Below are 16,095 nucleotides of genomic sequence, written 5' to 3'. Positions count from 1 at the left end.
TTTATTTTATTTTGTTTTATTTTATTGACTTATCTAAAGCAAGAGATTTGTAAGAGACTAATAATATGTTTTTACATGTTAATTTCAAGATGCTGACAGGTGGTTTTATTCACATGGAACGAATTGTGTCCCCTGGGTTATTTAGAAACCTTGTTGAAGTGAAAAGAAGCCTTTGAATAGAAATGTAGTCATTTGCATATTTATTTAAATACACCACAGCTATGGGACCCATGTAGGAATCTTTAATGAACAAATGCTTACCGCTGCTGTCAGGAAGAGAAATGTCCTCTGTGCAATGTCACTCAAAACTATCACAATGTGTCCTGTCTCTCCCCTCTTTTGTGTCATCCCTGTCTTAGTCCAGCAGGGGGAATTGTGTTTTGGTGGAGGGTGTTTGGGGCCAGCAGCTAAAGGGGTCACATGGGATCTAGTACAGCAGTGGGCACCAACATATCGATTGTGATTGATCCCAAAAATAAATGCATCATGATTAATGTACCTCTTTGTTTTTCTCTTAATCCAACTGCTGTTATTATATTCATTATGGTTAAATGTTGATATACACCTCTCCATAGTGATGACATTCCACCCCTATGAGGTAGATATAGGCTAATGATTTTTTTTTACCAAAAGTACTATGTGAAAGTAATATTATGTTGTTGTATATTTTGTAAATAATAATCAATCAAGGTATAAATTCACAAAAAAATGGCTGCAATGTCGGTGCTTTTTATGTTGCCAGGCAACCACTGAATCAGCTGTTTTTTTGCAAGGCACAGTAGGGTCAGGTGCATTTCCACATAAGCCGCCTTTTCACTGCACACGACAAACAACAAGCGACAGACCGGAAGTCAATGGAGAGCAGTCCGGGAGCTGCGTTGAGTTCCAATCATCTCCGTATTCGGAAAATTCACATTCGAATTGAGCTGCGGATCCGTTGAAATATTTGAACTCCGGCGACTAGACCGTATGCAACCTGCCGACAGATATGATGTATTCCAGTGTTATCCAAGCAGGTCCGTGCGCGCGAGATGAGAAATAGGAGTTTATTTGGTTATTTTTTGAATTATAAAAAGTCTATATTAAAGAAAAACTTTTCTGTTCATAAATGTAAGTAAGAAAGTAATAAAAATATATATATTTAATGTTGTCTCCACATTCCCTCCAATATTTTAGCGGTCTATGAGTTTCTAGTATTCATTCATCCATTAAACTATGTGAACGCACAGAGAATAAAGGCTATTGCTTTTGCAGTCCTTTATTTCGGACACCGTTGAGAATCACCTTCTCCCCCGTGGTGCACGACAACACTGAAAATACTGTGCGGCTGCCACAAGGGGCATATTCTGACAGTCGTGTCCAAATGTTGTGTGCAGTGGAAAGGCGGCTTTAGAGTTGTGTCACAGAAAGTAAACAGCAAGGAGTATTGACTATTGCACAGTCCTTGTACTCCTGCGCGAATCTTCTCATGTGCTTTGCCATTCTGGGCCAACAGAAGTAGTCTCTGAGCAGTGAGAGGGTTTTTTGGCCCCAGGATGACCAGTGCCCAGTGAGGAGTGAGACGTGTGAATCAGTGGGGTGTGTTGATTGAGTGGAACAAACTGGAGACCAGGGAGACAGCCTGGTGTGATAACATGTGGCTCTTACATTGAAGCTGGAAGAGTCTCTTTACTAGATTCAGTGGGATTAATAATTAACTTGGATTGGATAATGGGTTCGAGATTCTAGGGATCATCATCAGAACTATGGAGACTAGAAAGGGAAAGATAGGAGATGGGAAAAAATGAAGAAAAAGAGCCTATCTGACTTGCCAGGGATTGGGATGGCAGGCATCTCTGAGATATTGAAGATGTCAGTATGATCTGTAAAAACAGTAATCGTATGCCTGGACTCCTCCAGCCAGTGCCTCCATTCCTCTAGGGCACAGGTATCAAATTCAGTTCCTGGAGATTCACAGCTCTGTACAGTTTAGTTCTAACCCTAATTAAACACACTTGATCAAACTAATTTAGTGCTTTAGGCTTGTTTGAAACATAAGGGTAGAAGCGTTGAAGCAGGGCTGGAACTAAACTCTGCAGGGCTGCGGCTCTCCAGGAATTGACACCCCTGCTCTAGGGCAAGCAGTGATTTCCGACATCATAGTTCTCGTCCAGTGGGCTGAACTTATGGGAATGGAAAGCACATGAATGGAGTCGAGGTGGTACCCCATGCCGCTGGGAAAGGATGGCCCCCACTCCAGCGGTGGAAGCATCAACCTCTATGGTAAATGGTAATTTGGGGTCTATGTGGACAAGAAGGGGGGCTTATATAAGAGCGGCCTTCAACAATTGGAAAGCGTGTGTGTGTGTGTGTGTGTGTGTGTGTGTGTGTGTGTGTGTGTGTGTGTGTGTGTGTGTGTGTGTGTGTGTGTGTGTAAGTGTGTGTGTGTGTGTGTGTGTGTGTGTGTGTGTGTGTGTGTGTGTGTGTGTGTGTGTGAGTGAGTGAATGTGTGTGTGTGTGTGTGTGTGTGTGTGTGTGTGTGTGTGTGTGTGTGTGTGTGTGTGTGTGTGTGTTTATGTCTCCCAAAGATGGGTTGTGGCTGGAATGGCATCCACTGCGTAAAAACTTGCTGGTTAAGTTTTGCGGTTCATTCCGCTGTAGTGACCCCGGATTAATAAAGGGACTAAGCCGACAAGAAATTGAATGAATGAATAATTATAAGAATTTACATTATAAAGATTGTATTGAGATTTTAGAAATAATCTTGGAATACCTGTCACATTTAAGTCATTACCTCTAGGAATCAGGAGAGCAATGTTTTTTGTTTTTTGTTTTTGTTTTTTATGATTCAATTTTTATTTTCTTTTTCTTCAATAATTTCACAATACAATCAGTTTACACATTTTACCTCCTTTTAACATCCCTCCCCTCCCCTACAGCGGCAGTGCTGTCATTGAGTATTGCTATTATAGACCCAGTAAACACAAATACTTATTATTAAACTCCATGGGAACAGTAACAATACAATAAAACGTAAAGAATTAATAATAATAAAAAATACTAAATAAATAAATAAATAAATACATACATACATACATACATGCATACATTTTTGGTTTGCGTCTCACCACAATGACCTTATTCCTTCTCCAAAAATGCCAAGTAATTTCCTCATCTTCTCTGATACTAGACATATAGAATACTAGATAAATTGGATGCTTCAACGATTGGAAAGATTGGATATCCAACGATTGGATAGTCTAGAATACTAGACTATATGTCTAGTATTCTATATTCTATATGTCATTTTTTCATATGCTGCCACCTTCCCCAGTTCTGTAACCCATTCTTGAAATGATGGTGGACCTACTGAACGCCATCCCCTCATAATAATTAGTTTACCAGTCATAATACTTTTTTGAATCCATTCACACATCTTCACACCCAGTCCTAATACAAACGGGTCTCCTAATATATATGTTAGGACAAAACGAAAAGCAGCATCCAGAAACATCCTGAACCAAGAAAGCAATTTATTTTTATTTTTTTCACGTTGACCTTCTTAAATGTTTTTCTATCAGATGGTTATGTTTTTGTTGACAGAAAGGTTATAGGCAACAGTGGCATGCAATTTCATTGGCAATGGAAAATAGTGAATGTATGCCAAAATGCATGTGGTTAATTTGACTGTTATGGTCATTAAAAAAACTCAGAACTCTTTTGCATTTTGTAACTTTTATACAATAACAATTATCAAACACAATTTGCACACAATTAGGATAGTTAAATAGGTTTTGTTTTAATGAAGTTATTAAATGAACATTTGAAAAAATGACTGATTTGTAGTTCTATTGTTCAACATCCATAGTTTTTTTTTTCAGCTTGCACCTTTAACTTCACTTCTTTAATCCTTAACTTCTACCACTTTGATCATTTGCATCCATTTGAATTGCATCCACACATAGTAGCTACTTTTACCATCCATCTAAAGACAGGAAGCATCACAACAGAATAAGAAAGCTCTGCTAGTATGATTACATTTGAAGAACTTTTTTGTATCATAATTATACTTCAAGTGGTGGTTCGTTTACTTGATGAGCAGCTTGATTACTTGGGCTCGAGGCGCTTTTTAAGGTAACGTTCATTAAAGGAATGCTTTACTGCAGTGACGCCCTTTCCTGCATCCTGGAGCTGATCCTCATGTGTTCGCTTTTCTTTCTCCTCTTAAACCAATGAGCATTTGGAATGCACTCAGGCTGAAAATTGCCTTTTCTACCATCGCTATCATTTGATTGGTATTCCAGCTAATAGACATGCAAATAAAACAGAGAGTGCATTGCACTCCAGACAGAAATGTGGCACTTGGTCAATAACATTATGGAAATGTTGCTTCTACTTCTTCAGCTCTTTGTCTGAGAGCGATAGCACCATTGCCAAAGTGCACAAGGGCCTTAAGTCGAGGAAATTACTCTGCCGTCTACATTGTCTCAATAGCAGCACTTCTGTCCATTTGGCATGATTAATATGTCAGTCTCATGTTGAACCGTGCGTTCCTTATCATTGTCGATTTAATGCATTTTTTAGTCTTTTTATTATATATTTATCTCTGTTGAGGTTTGAAAGTGTTGAAAATTTCAATGTATCATGAAGAAAGTGGTTCTTTACAGCTTTTTTTTCGTACAGTCGGTTTCTTTCAGTACTGTGCAAAAGTTTTACTAATACATTTGTTGTTTTAGTGAAAGAACATAAGGGTTGTTTATGTGACATTGCATTTTTACTGTCACAGATGAAAATAATGGAAGTTGGAAGTGGTGTTAGTGAGGGCAGCAGGGGGTGCTTAACCTGCAGTCTGTGTGTGTCATGATACAGCAGTAAAGTGAAGGGGACACTATACTGTAAGTGAGTGCCATCTTTCGGATGAGATGTTAAACCAAGGTTATGACTCTCTGCGGTCATTAAAAATCCCATGGCACTTCTCGTAAAAAGGGGTAGGTGCAACCCCAAATTCCCTCCATCGGCCCTTACCCATCATGGCCTCCCAATCATCCCCATCCACCAAAATGGCTGTCCACCTATATGCCTATATAAAAAAAATGGAACTTACCTAATAATTACTGTCTCACTTATAAAGTGACATATAAACTAATTCATTTAATTTATCCAGTGAAACAAGTTGACAATATGTTTTTTTTAGAGACATGGAATCTGAGTGCATTTTTTGTGAACATATACAAAATGTTTATATTTTTTATTTTAACTTTTTTGGAAAGATATTTTTGATAAACAGCAATAATAATAATAAAACTTTGGAGCTGTTTTTTAAAATTAATTTAATGATAAATGATAAACCTACCATTTATTTGTTTAAAATTTATCTTAAGCATTTTATCAAAACCCTAAAAGACATTATTATTATTATTATTATTATTATTATTATTATTATTATTATTATAAGGATGTATGCAATTTTGGAATCATTTTCTAATGCAAATTTCTTTTAATTTGTATATACCCTGTAATTTTGTTTTGTTTAGTTTTTTTTTTTTCTATTGATTTGTTGTAAGTATTTTATTCCTCAGTTTTTGTATGGTGTTGTTCTTGTTATGCAATAATAATGATAATAAAAAAAAAGATTATGTATCTGTGACAAGAGTGTAAATGGCCTGAGCATACACCTGACCTCACAATAATTACAAAGTCTCAAAGACAGGAGAAATAGCTTTATGACATGTCCAGACTGTGACCAAAATAAGAATAAACAAGACATAAACAAAGATGCAGCGTTCTGACAGAAAATGGTTAAACAATTCCATGAACCTCTTGTTAAAAACTGTCTCAAAAATGTTCTATGGTGAGTAGGGATGCAACGATTAACCGACTTTACTTTTAATTGCGGTTTAATTCAACACGGTTAATTAATCGTAAAGGCTTCTCAACACCAAGTTTCTGTATGAACCAAAACTCCTGCAACTTAAAGTTATGCCAGCCGTGCGCTAGATTAAAGTTCCGAGCTTGTACACAATACGCACGCACATTGGATTAAAGGCTGATTTTAACTATGGCTGATGAGATTTTTAACTAAGGGCAATTCACATATCCCATCTTTTATCTGCACAAGTTCGTTATTTCCAATGGAGGCAAGTGGTTTGCGTGTATATTAGTGCCTTTCAGACAGAGGTTCAGCAGTCTTTGACTACATTTGTTCTGTTTTAAAGCAAAACACTTAACTGATATGATGCCTGAATTTACAGTAAATAAAAAAGTAGTTATTTATTGTTTCATATTTTCAAGTTTTCATGCGATTTTCATAACTAGTAGTATTTTGAAATGAAAGAACACATAATAATTGTGATAACCGTGATACCGTGATTATTCCTCAGACGTTAATCGTACAACCAAAATTTCTAAATCTCCAAATCTCGTTGCATCCCTAATGGCGAGACTGTCTCAAGCAAAGTTTTAAAAATTACGGTTCTTATAAAAATAATAATAATAATAACAATAATAAACTGTGAAATCATAAAACATAACTTTAGAATTTTACAACTGGCTGTTTTAAAACAGTAAATAACATATTTATTTTTATTTATATATTTCTAAAAACTTAGAAAATTGGTGGGTTATGATTGGTCAGGGGTGGGGAAAGAGCCTATAATTTAAAACATGGTAGTCATGTCTGGAAAATAGTTGGATGAGTTTTCTACTAAAGTAAAAGACATTTGGGAACATAAGAATGACATTTTGAAGGTTTTTGTGTTTTGAAAGAGGATGGCCATGCGCTTTTTTCAGAAGGTCACTCTGCCCCCTGCCTGGCCTGGCTAGGACTGTCTTATCTCTTCTGCTGAATGTGGGAGGTCGGCTTAGTACGTTCTGTTGTTCGAACCCCCTACTGCCAGAAATGTGGCCCCTGTCAGATGGCTGTAGGTTTGACCTTATTGGTCTTAAAAAGGAACATGATGAAATATAAAAAGCTGCATTTAACACAGTAAGCATGGAGGTTTTTATATAAAGCAGATCCTCTAGTGCTTTGTTGTGCTGTGGGGATGCATGAGGAGCTATCAGTAATTCCAGAGTGTTACAAGTTTTGTGTGGACTCTGAGACAATCATTTTTACCAGCTCAAAAACGCACTTAAGCACATTTGTACTCATACACGTTAGTTGTACATTGAACTTAAAACCCCAGAAATGCTCACATTTTCTGAATCATATTTAAGCTTTCTTTGAAATTGCTTTATTGTATTTATTTTACTTTTTAAAATTTTAACAACAACAGCAATAATAATAATAATAATAACCATAATAATAATAATAATAATAATACTTATTATTATTATTATTATTATTATTATTATTATTATTACTATTATTATTGAGAACATAAATGTTTGTTGACACAACAAGAATAATGATAGAAAGCAAATATAATTAAACATAAATTGCATTTAATATTAGTGAGCATATATCATCAGGTTCACTGGGTCTTAATATAAATTAGTTTTTACCAAACACAAAGGGTAATTTTATTATTAATGTGACTCTTTCACATGTGCTATTGTCAAACATTTCAGGGCTTTATCAGCATTCACTTTTGTAATTTGTAAAAGTAATTAAACACAAGTGTTTGTGACTTTGTTATGAACATTTCTGTCTGTCCAGCAATAATGCAGATAGCAGCCATTCAAGCCCCACCAATTACTTTTTCTTTGTTTTCACGGTTACAAATAATTTATCATAATTACATAATATGCATAACTGCATAAATGAGTTGACAGTTTATTGATACAGTTTAATAGCAAAATATATTGGCATCCGTTACACAAGCATGTCTGTATTGTATGTTTGATTGTTTTTCAATCTGACATATAAAATATATCGTCACGTCAATAAATGTAAAATATGACAACAGACATTCAAATCTTAATTCTGATATGTAAATAAAAGATTTGAATGTCTGTTGTCATATTTTATAAAGTCATCACCCTAAAATGATGAGAAGGGTATGGCTGCAAAATGGGTGCAGATGCAAGCTGAGCTGCATGCAATGTTTTTAAAAAATCCCATGAAGTAGATTGATTTGTGATTGATTCATTTAGTGTTTGACGTAAACTTAATCTGTCCCACTAAACACAGGGTGGGACACAGTAGCATTTAGTGTTTAGCCAAAAGTGTCTGTTTTTACTCTCTGCAGGGAGGGTGAGATCAAGCACATCAAGTGAGAAGTGTCTTGAAGGAGGCAGGGCATGTCAAATACCAGAGAGCATGTGATTGGTCAAAAAATTTAGATATCGGATAGATAACGATAATCTTTAAAATAGAATTTATCGGCCAATAACGATATGGCTGGCGATATATCGTGCATCCCTAATTTATATAGGTTAGTAACTGTAGTATAATTCGTATTTAGTTTTTAAACTAACAGTAGGTCTCTTATCAATATATAGCATTCATTCATTTGATAGAACACTATCTGTTATTCATAAAGGAGGTGATTTACACTCATCAAGTAATTGCTTCATACCGTTTTTATTTTTACATTCTTCGGGTGTTTTAAAAACACAAACGTTTTGCACAAAGCCTTCCTTAGTGTGTGATACGGTCCTATCACTCCACCCTTTTATCCCATAATCATTTACACTGCGTCATTAATTAGACGGCCACTCTCATTTTCATTAATTATTCATGATTAACCACACAAGGAATATTTAACTTCATATTCCAAACATTTTTCCTCAGACAAAAATCATATCACTTATTATCATTTGCCAGGTGTACATCAATACATTGAAAATCCGACAGATAACATACAAAAATACGTTTGACGGTCACTCGATGATTAAAGACAATCTTACCTTACCTCAACACACACATAACTAACCACACAAGAAATTACACTCACCTTCAAAAATATTATTTCACAGGAAAATAGCATATTTACATCAATACAATGAAATCCCTGTAATAATTACATTTGCTCAGCGTTCTACACCAATATATCTGTAATAAATTACATTTGCATGCTTTGTTTATTCTCCACAAATAAACAGGTAGCACATCATAATAATAATGTAGATTAGAGTGCTCGCATATCTACACTATTATTACTTTAGTAAATTACCTCAAGGTTATTCTTCCCGCACCTTTCCCGCCGTTATAATGTTATAATGTCATAATGTTGCGAGTTATGATTCAGATTTCAAGGCTCGTGTACCTTCTGGAACATTATATAGCAGAATAGCTGAGCGGGAGGAAGATTCATCTGAACAGGGCTTCAAATGAATCGACTCTTTTGATCCGAACAAACGAATCGTTCAGCGATGCTATCAACATAAAATTTGAGCAGGGTAGCAAGATCAAAGTTCAAGACATTAGATTCATTAATATACACAGGCACCTTTCTTTATACAAAAGTATACTTTATTGACTAATCTAACAGAAACTAACACCTAACACAAACACACATTCATACAAGCATAGGGGAGAGTAACAAACATGAAGAGGTTGAGAAGATGTACTGATGGGAAAACCTCGTTTGTAAGAACAAACCAAGCAACCAAACGTAATCAAATTTAATATAACCCTTCTATTGTCTCTTTAGGGTTAATTTAGTTCACACCAGTTTAGATGTTGGGAGAAAGGTGATACTTGCGGTCTGTTCGTGATGTCCGAGCTCCTGGAATATTAAATTTATGGGTCTTTGTCCGAGGCAGAATAATTTGCATCGGCAAATTTTATGTAAATCGGGACAAAAATGTTAAAGTCTCTTAAAACATTAATATGTTGCACTAATAAAATAAAATGTCAACGATCAATTTGTAGGTTGTTTAGCCTAGAAACAGTTAAAACATTATATGCAGGGGTATTAAAACCAAAAATATTAATACAAGAGAAAGGGAAACTTTGCAAAACACATGATTAAACATAAAGAGAGTAAAGTTTATATGAAAACGTCAGTGTTAAACAAGCAGTTTAAAGAGTCCTTTCTAAGTCATTCCTGTGCTTAATGCCGCATGGCACATTCCTTTGGGTCGTAAATACCTTGGAATCAGGTTTTGAGCCTTCTCTGGGCAAAGTTGGCTGGTTGTGGAATAAAATGCAAAATGTTTATGTGTCTGGTCGGCCATATTCATTACATCCCTACCGTCCAAAACATAAAGAAATACTTTTGTTATATTGTTTCAATCATCTAAACGGCTACTTGATGCTTGCCAACATTCTCTTTTTCATTTCAGTATATCATAATCAACCACACGAGAAAAACCTTTACCTTCAAAAACAGTATTTTACAGGAAAATGTCATATCAATTATCATCATTCCCATATTCATGTGTACGTCAATACAGTGAAATTCAGACAGTTCAAAAACATAAAAAATAAATTTTTATTTCATTATTTGTGTCACTACAGCTTTAAAATCCATAATTCCTGATATTATAGATATATAGATAATATTATATTATACCTCCTCTATATGACTCAAACACTTCTTCAATTCTTATGCATTCTAGTTGTTAAACGTCATGTTCAAAAGTGTCTTGCTAACAGCCGAGGTTATGTCTTGTCGTCGTATGGTTGATTTATGTTCGCTAATTAACACAATCTGTTAACTTAATACTAATGAGTCTTTGCTAATGAGTTAGTACAATAATAGTCTTTTAAAATTGCACATTGTAACTTTATAAATACAATCACTTTTAACTAATGATAATACATTTAAATCAATATAAAATTAGTTACATATTCATAGAAAGTGTTAAACAAATTTTTTTTATATATTCTTTGCTATTTTACAGTAAATATGCAAAAAAAAAATATTTTCTTTTTATTATTTTTTTTCTTTTCAGTGCATTGCAAAGTCGGTCCAGTATCACAGAAAACCCCAGTCCCAAAGTTATTTGCTTTTGTCCAGCTGTCGAAGTGCCTCTCCGTCCTGAATCTCTGACCCTATAGCCGTATATCCTGAGAGACATGGCCACAGTTTAGCCTCTGCAAACAGGGAATAATTTTACCAGACAAGAATTTACAGTTGTGCCTTTCCGCAAACCCTATGGCTCTGAATCCATTCCTCTCCTCGTGCTGAGTGTTTGGGGATGATGGCTTTAGCCAGAAGCAGAATTTACACATTTCTCCACCTCACAAGTGGGCTGTAATGAAGAAGGCAGTGTTTTTTTTTCCCCTTTGAGCACAAAATGTGTGTGCGTGCGTGTGTGTGTGTTTGAAGAGAGTGTATTTGCACATCATTGGTGTGAAAGGTGTGGATGGTTGGAAGCTTCTGCTCTCATGCCCTAAGGTGTAAAACACTTTCAGTTCACACTGCAACTGTTTATTTGGCCTCTTAGGAACAGCTACTTTTAGTAACATTATCGACATTACAGACTATATCTATGATCATTTTTCAAGATTTTATGCAGCTAGAATGAGTTTATGTGGATATGACATGCTGCATTATATTATATTATTCATTCATTTATTTTATTTTCAGCATTCGCCACAGCAGATTGAACCACCAATGTATTCAGCATAGATTTTACGCAGCGGATGCCCTTCGAGCTGCAACCCGACACTGGGAAAGACCCACACACTCATGTATACTACGGACAATTTAGCTTAATCAATTCACTTATACCACATGCCTTTGGACTGTGGGGGAAACTGGAGCACCTGGAGGAAACCAGAACATGCAGAACATGGGGAGAACATGCAAACTCCACACAGAAATGAGCCCTGACCTAGCCAGGGCTCAAACCAGTGACCTTCTTGCTTAAGGCAATTACCCACACAATTTCCTCAGGGTGCTTTGGTTTCCCACACAGTCCAAACAAGGAGGCTATATGTGAATTGGGTAAGCTAAATTGTCTGTAGTGTGTGCATGTGTGAATAAGTGTAAGGATGTTTTCAAGGGATGTGTTGCACCTGGAAAGGGCATCCGCTGCATAAAACATGTGCTGGATAAGTTGCCGGTTCATTCCGCTGTGGCAACCCCAGATTAATAAAGGGACTAAACCAAAAAGAAAATGTATAAATTATTGAATATTATATTACATTATTAATTTATTATTTATACATTTATTAATTTATATATTGGATACATTAATTAGGTAGGTAACATTAACATATAAAGGTTTTTGTTTGAAAATCATGCATATGAATATTATGCTTCACACAAATGTTGCAGTCTTGAACCACTTTTTGAGCAATTAACATTGAGAGAAAAGCAGAAAACCTGTTTTTCAACATTTAAGTTAATAAAAAATAAAAATAATTGGTAGAATAAAGAAAATCCCCTCAGAAGTTGTAAAGTACTATGAGTGCCCAGAAATGCATACATGATGCAATGCATTTATGTTTAATAAAATTATTATTATTATTATTATTTATTTTTTTGTATTTTTTATTTGTATATTTAGGTAAAATTAAATAAATGAAATATGCATAAATCATTTAATTTCTTTTAAATTCAATGTGTTGTCTATCAAGAGTATCTATTTGGCTGTCAGTCAATCTGTCATTTATTTATTTGTTTGTTTGTTTGTTTGTTTGTTTGTTTGTTTACAAATCCAATTAATCAGATGCAATTTAAAAGTTTTGGGGAAATAAATTATTGCACTTGTGTTTGTGTGTGTGTGTGTGTGTATATATATATATATATATATATATATATATATATATATATATATATATATATATATATATATTTTTTTTTTTTTTTTTTTACTGAGTCTTCAGTTTTTATTTCTCTGTAGGTCATTTAGCACCCACAACCTACCGAGAAAAAGAAAAGGTTGATTTTATCCACCTGTCTTCTGTTGCTTGAAAATATGTGAACGTGTGACATTGAGGGCATGTAATGATCTGTGCATTTTTTAGGCTCCTGCAGGTGAATACACAAAGAGTGAAGCTATTAAGCTTCCATTAAAACCCAATCATCATTAAACTGGTATCTGCCATCCCCCAGGTCTGCTGAAACTCTAGCAACTAATCATAAAAGTGTAATAAAGGTCAATTAGGAAACTATATCCTTTTAAACACAGTGGATGCCATGCTGAGGACCTGGAGCCCTTGTTCATTACATTTTTTTTGGCCAACACATTTTAATTCATTTTGATCTGAATGGATCTTGTCTGTTTCCCAGTATTGGGTTGCAGCTGGAAGGTCATTCACTGTGTAAAACATATGCTGGATAAGTTGGCGGTTCATTCCACTGTGGTGACCCCTGATGAGTAAAGGGACTTAGCCGAAGGAATATTAATGAATGAATCGAAGTTGTCTGTAAAATTTTCCATCTGATGTTGAATAATAGAGCTTCACAGATTCATTGACTATTGTTCAATGTGTAGCAGATGATATATTTGTTTGGTCATACTGTATCTTTAGTGTGATTTTGCTACAGTGGAAAGCTCTAAAACAACGGTTCCTAGCAGGGGGGTCCCAGCCCACAAGTTGGCCTCAGCGAGCTCTGGGGGCGGTCGTGTCATATTAAAACAATTTCTCAGCAGTGGCCTCTGAGTGGATCAGAGGAGAATGATCATGTTGCCTTAGATCATTTTATCCCCTAGCTCAGTGGTTCTTAACGGACCGGTACTGGTCTGTGGATCAATTGTTACCGGTGCGCACAAGAAGTCATTAGTTATTTCCGTTTTATTTATTATCTGCGTCTGAACGATCTTTTATTTTGAAAAATGACCTTAAATCTTGGTCAGTTGAGCGCTCAAATTGAACCCACTAGCAGCAAAATTTGTAGGAAACCAACGTCTTTGGAAAGTTTCTTCACTAAGGAGGCCCAGTGAACGACCCACAAACTGCCAAAGAATGGTTTCACAACCCATTCGTCAAAAAGCAGGTAAATGCACCATGTCTGTGCAAGAAGATCAACTGTTGGAGATCGCAAATGACGGCGGCCTTTTAGGGGCTGTTCGCATATCGCGTATTTCTAGGGTTGGCACAAGTTTGTTGTTTAAAATGGAGGTGCGAGGCTTGCGTGCACAAGTGGCGTGAAGTGCTTGTGCTAATGAATCCCTCGAGCGCACCTAAGTCATGTGTAGGGTCTCGCTTCAGCTAATATAAAATAGTCACATTTCGATAAGACAAACACATAAACAATGCAGTGCTTTGTAATTTTCTTCATAAATAAAGCTTGTAACAGAGTGACAGCAATGTTTTGTCAGCTTGTCATCCTCTGAGAAAACGGTTGATGGTCACCTAGCATCCTACAACCTACGAAACGTGGTAAAATTGTCAAGCGTTGACCGGTCCGTGGTAATAAAGTTGACGATCACCGCCCTAGCTGACCAAAAATGGACAAATTTGTAATCCGTCTTCCACAAAAAAGACAAGAGTTTCACTGATTCGCCTCGCAGCAATCCTCACACAAATTGGTAGAGCATAACCAATAACATGGAAGTATTAAGTTGTAATAGCCTGTATTATTTTTCCCCTTATACACCAGTGTGAATATAGATTTTTTTTGTTATTGAATTTCAAATAGGGCCAATTTAAAGACTTATGTTTTTTTAGTTACAAATGGCCTACTGATGTCTTGTTTTTATATTTTACATTAGGCTATTATTTGTGCATACACATATCTAAATATAGTTATAAACATACTGTTTGTTTGAAAACAACATTTTTTGTCATCATTACTGCAAACTTATATGAGCGGTAACATCATTAAATGTGGAGGGGGCCTTATGATATTTCCTAGGGGAAAAGGGGGTCTTAGGCAAAAAAAAAGGTTGGGAACCAACAATCTAAAAGATGATCTCAACAAATAACACGTGCAGTTTAGTTTCAGCCAAAGAAGGACTGTTGTTATTTTGAAACATGGCAATGTTCCACAATGTATTGTTGTGACAGATCAGCTTTTTCCCTGTGGGATTGTGACTAGGCAGGTCTGGGGAGATTGGAACAATGTCACCTTATAACAAGTTATTTATTTATTTATTTATTTTTTATTTTTTTGGGTGGGAAACATTTGGAGGAATCTGCTGATTCAAATGTTCTTTATCATTCTTCTCTGAATGTCAGAATTGATTTATTTATTTTTTGCTCATAAAATTATGCGCTGTGATGCGGTGGCGCAGTAGGTAGAAGAAGAAGGTCACTTTTTCGAGCCTCGGCTGGGTCAATTGGCGTTTCTGTGTGGAGTTTGCAGGTTTCCTCCGGGTGCTCCAGTTTCACCCACAGTCCAAAGACATGCGGTACAGATAAATTGGGTAGGCTAAATAGTCCATAGTGTATGTGTGTATAAGTGTGCATTTTCCAGACATGAGTTGCGGCTGGAAGGGCATCCGCTGCATAAAGCATTTGCTGGATAAGTTGGCGGTTCATTCCACGGTGGCAACACCAGATTAATAAAGGGACTAAACCAAAAACATTTACATTTACATTTACATTTAGTCATTTAGCAGACGCTTTTATCCAAAGCGACTTACAAATGAGGACAAGGAAGCAATTTACACAACTAAGAGCAACAATGAATAAGTACTAAAGGCAAGTTTCAGGTCTGTAAAGTCTAAGAAGGGAAGTGTTAGTAGTTTTTTTTTTTTTTTTTTTTTTTTTTGTACAGTTAGTGTGATATTCAAATAGGCAATTGCAGATTAGGAAGTGAAGTGGAGACTAAATAGTTGAGTTTTTAGTCGTTTCTTGAAAATAGCGAGTGACTCTGCTGTTCTGATGCAGTTAGGGAGTTCATTCCACCAACTGGGCAGATTGAGCGTGAGCGTTCGCGAAAGTGATTTTTTCCCTCTTTGGGATGGAACCACGAGGCGACGTTCATTCACAGAACGCAAGTTTCTGGAGGGCACATAGATCTGCAGAAGTGAGTGCAGATAAGAAGGTGCTAGGCCAGAAGTCACTTTGTAGGCAAACATCAGAGTTTTGAATTTGATGCGAGCAGCAACTGGCAGCCAGTGCAAACGGACTAGCAGCGGAGTGACATGTGCTCGTTTAGGTTCATTGAACACAACTCTTGCTGCTGCATTCTGGAGCAGTTGAAGAGGCTTGATAGAGTTAGCTGGAAGCCCAGCTAGTAGAGAGTTGCAGTAATCCAGTTTGGAGAGAACAAGAGCTTGAACAAGGAGTTGAGCTGCATGTTCAGATAAGAAGGGTCGGATCTTTCT

At 36.1% G+C, this 16,095-nt stretch overlaps 1 protein-coding gene and 1 long non-coding RNA gene across 8 annotated transcripts in view; both read left to right on the top strand.

The window, feature by feature from the left end:
* The window catches only part of naaladl2 (N-acetylated alpha-linked acidic dipeptidase like 2), a 629,431-nt gene that overhangs the window by 363,127 nt on the left and 250,209 nt on the right, over positions 1-16,095 (top strand). The gene's annotated exons all lie outside the window — the stretch shown is intronic.
* LOC147841662 (uncharacterized) lies at positions 1,683-5,239 on the top strand. The gene is made up of 3 exons (XR_015502364.1): positions 1,683-2,358; positions 2,418-2,795; positions 3,019-5,239. It is a non-coding gene; the product is annotated as an uncharacterized LOC147841662 (long non-coding RNA).

The sequence above is a fragment of the Danio rerio genome, chromosome 11, assembly GCF_052040795.2.
Source record: "Danio rerio strain M-AB ecotype USA chromosome 11, GRCz13ab, whole genome shotgun sequence".
NCBI classification, from domain to species: Eukaryota; Metazoa; Chordata; class Actinopteri; order Cypriniformes; family Danionidae; genus Danio; species Danio rerio.
The sequence above is the reverse complement of the archived record's forward strand: the minus strand, read 5'-3'. Positions and strand labels throughout refer to the sequence as shown.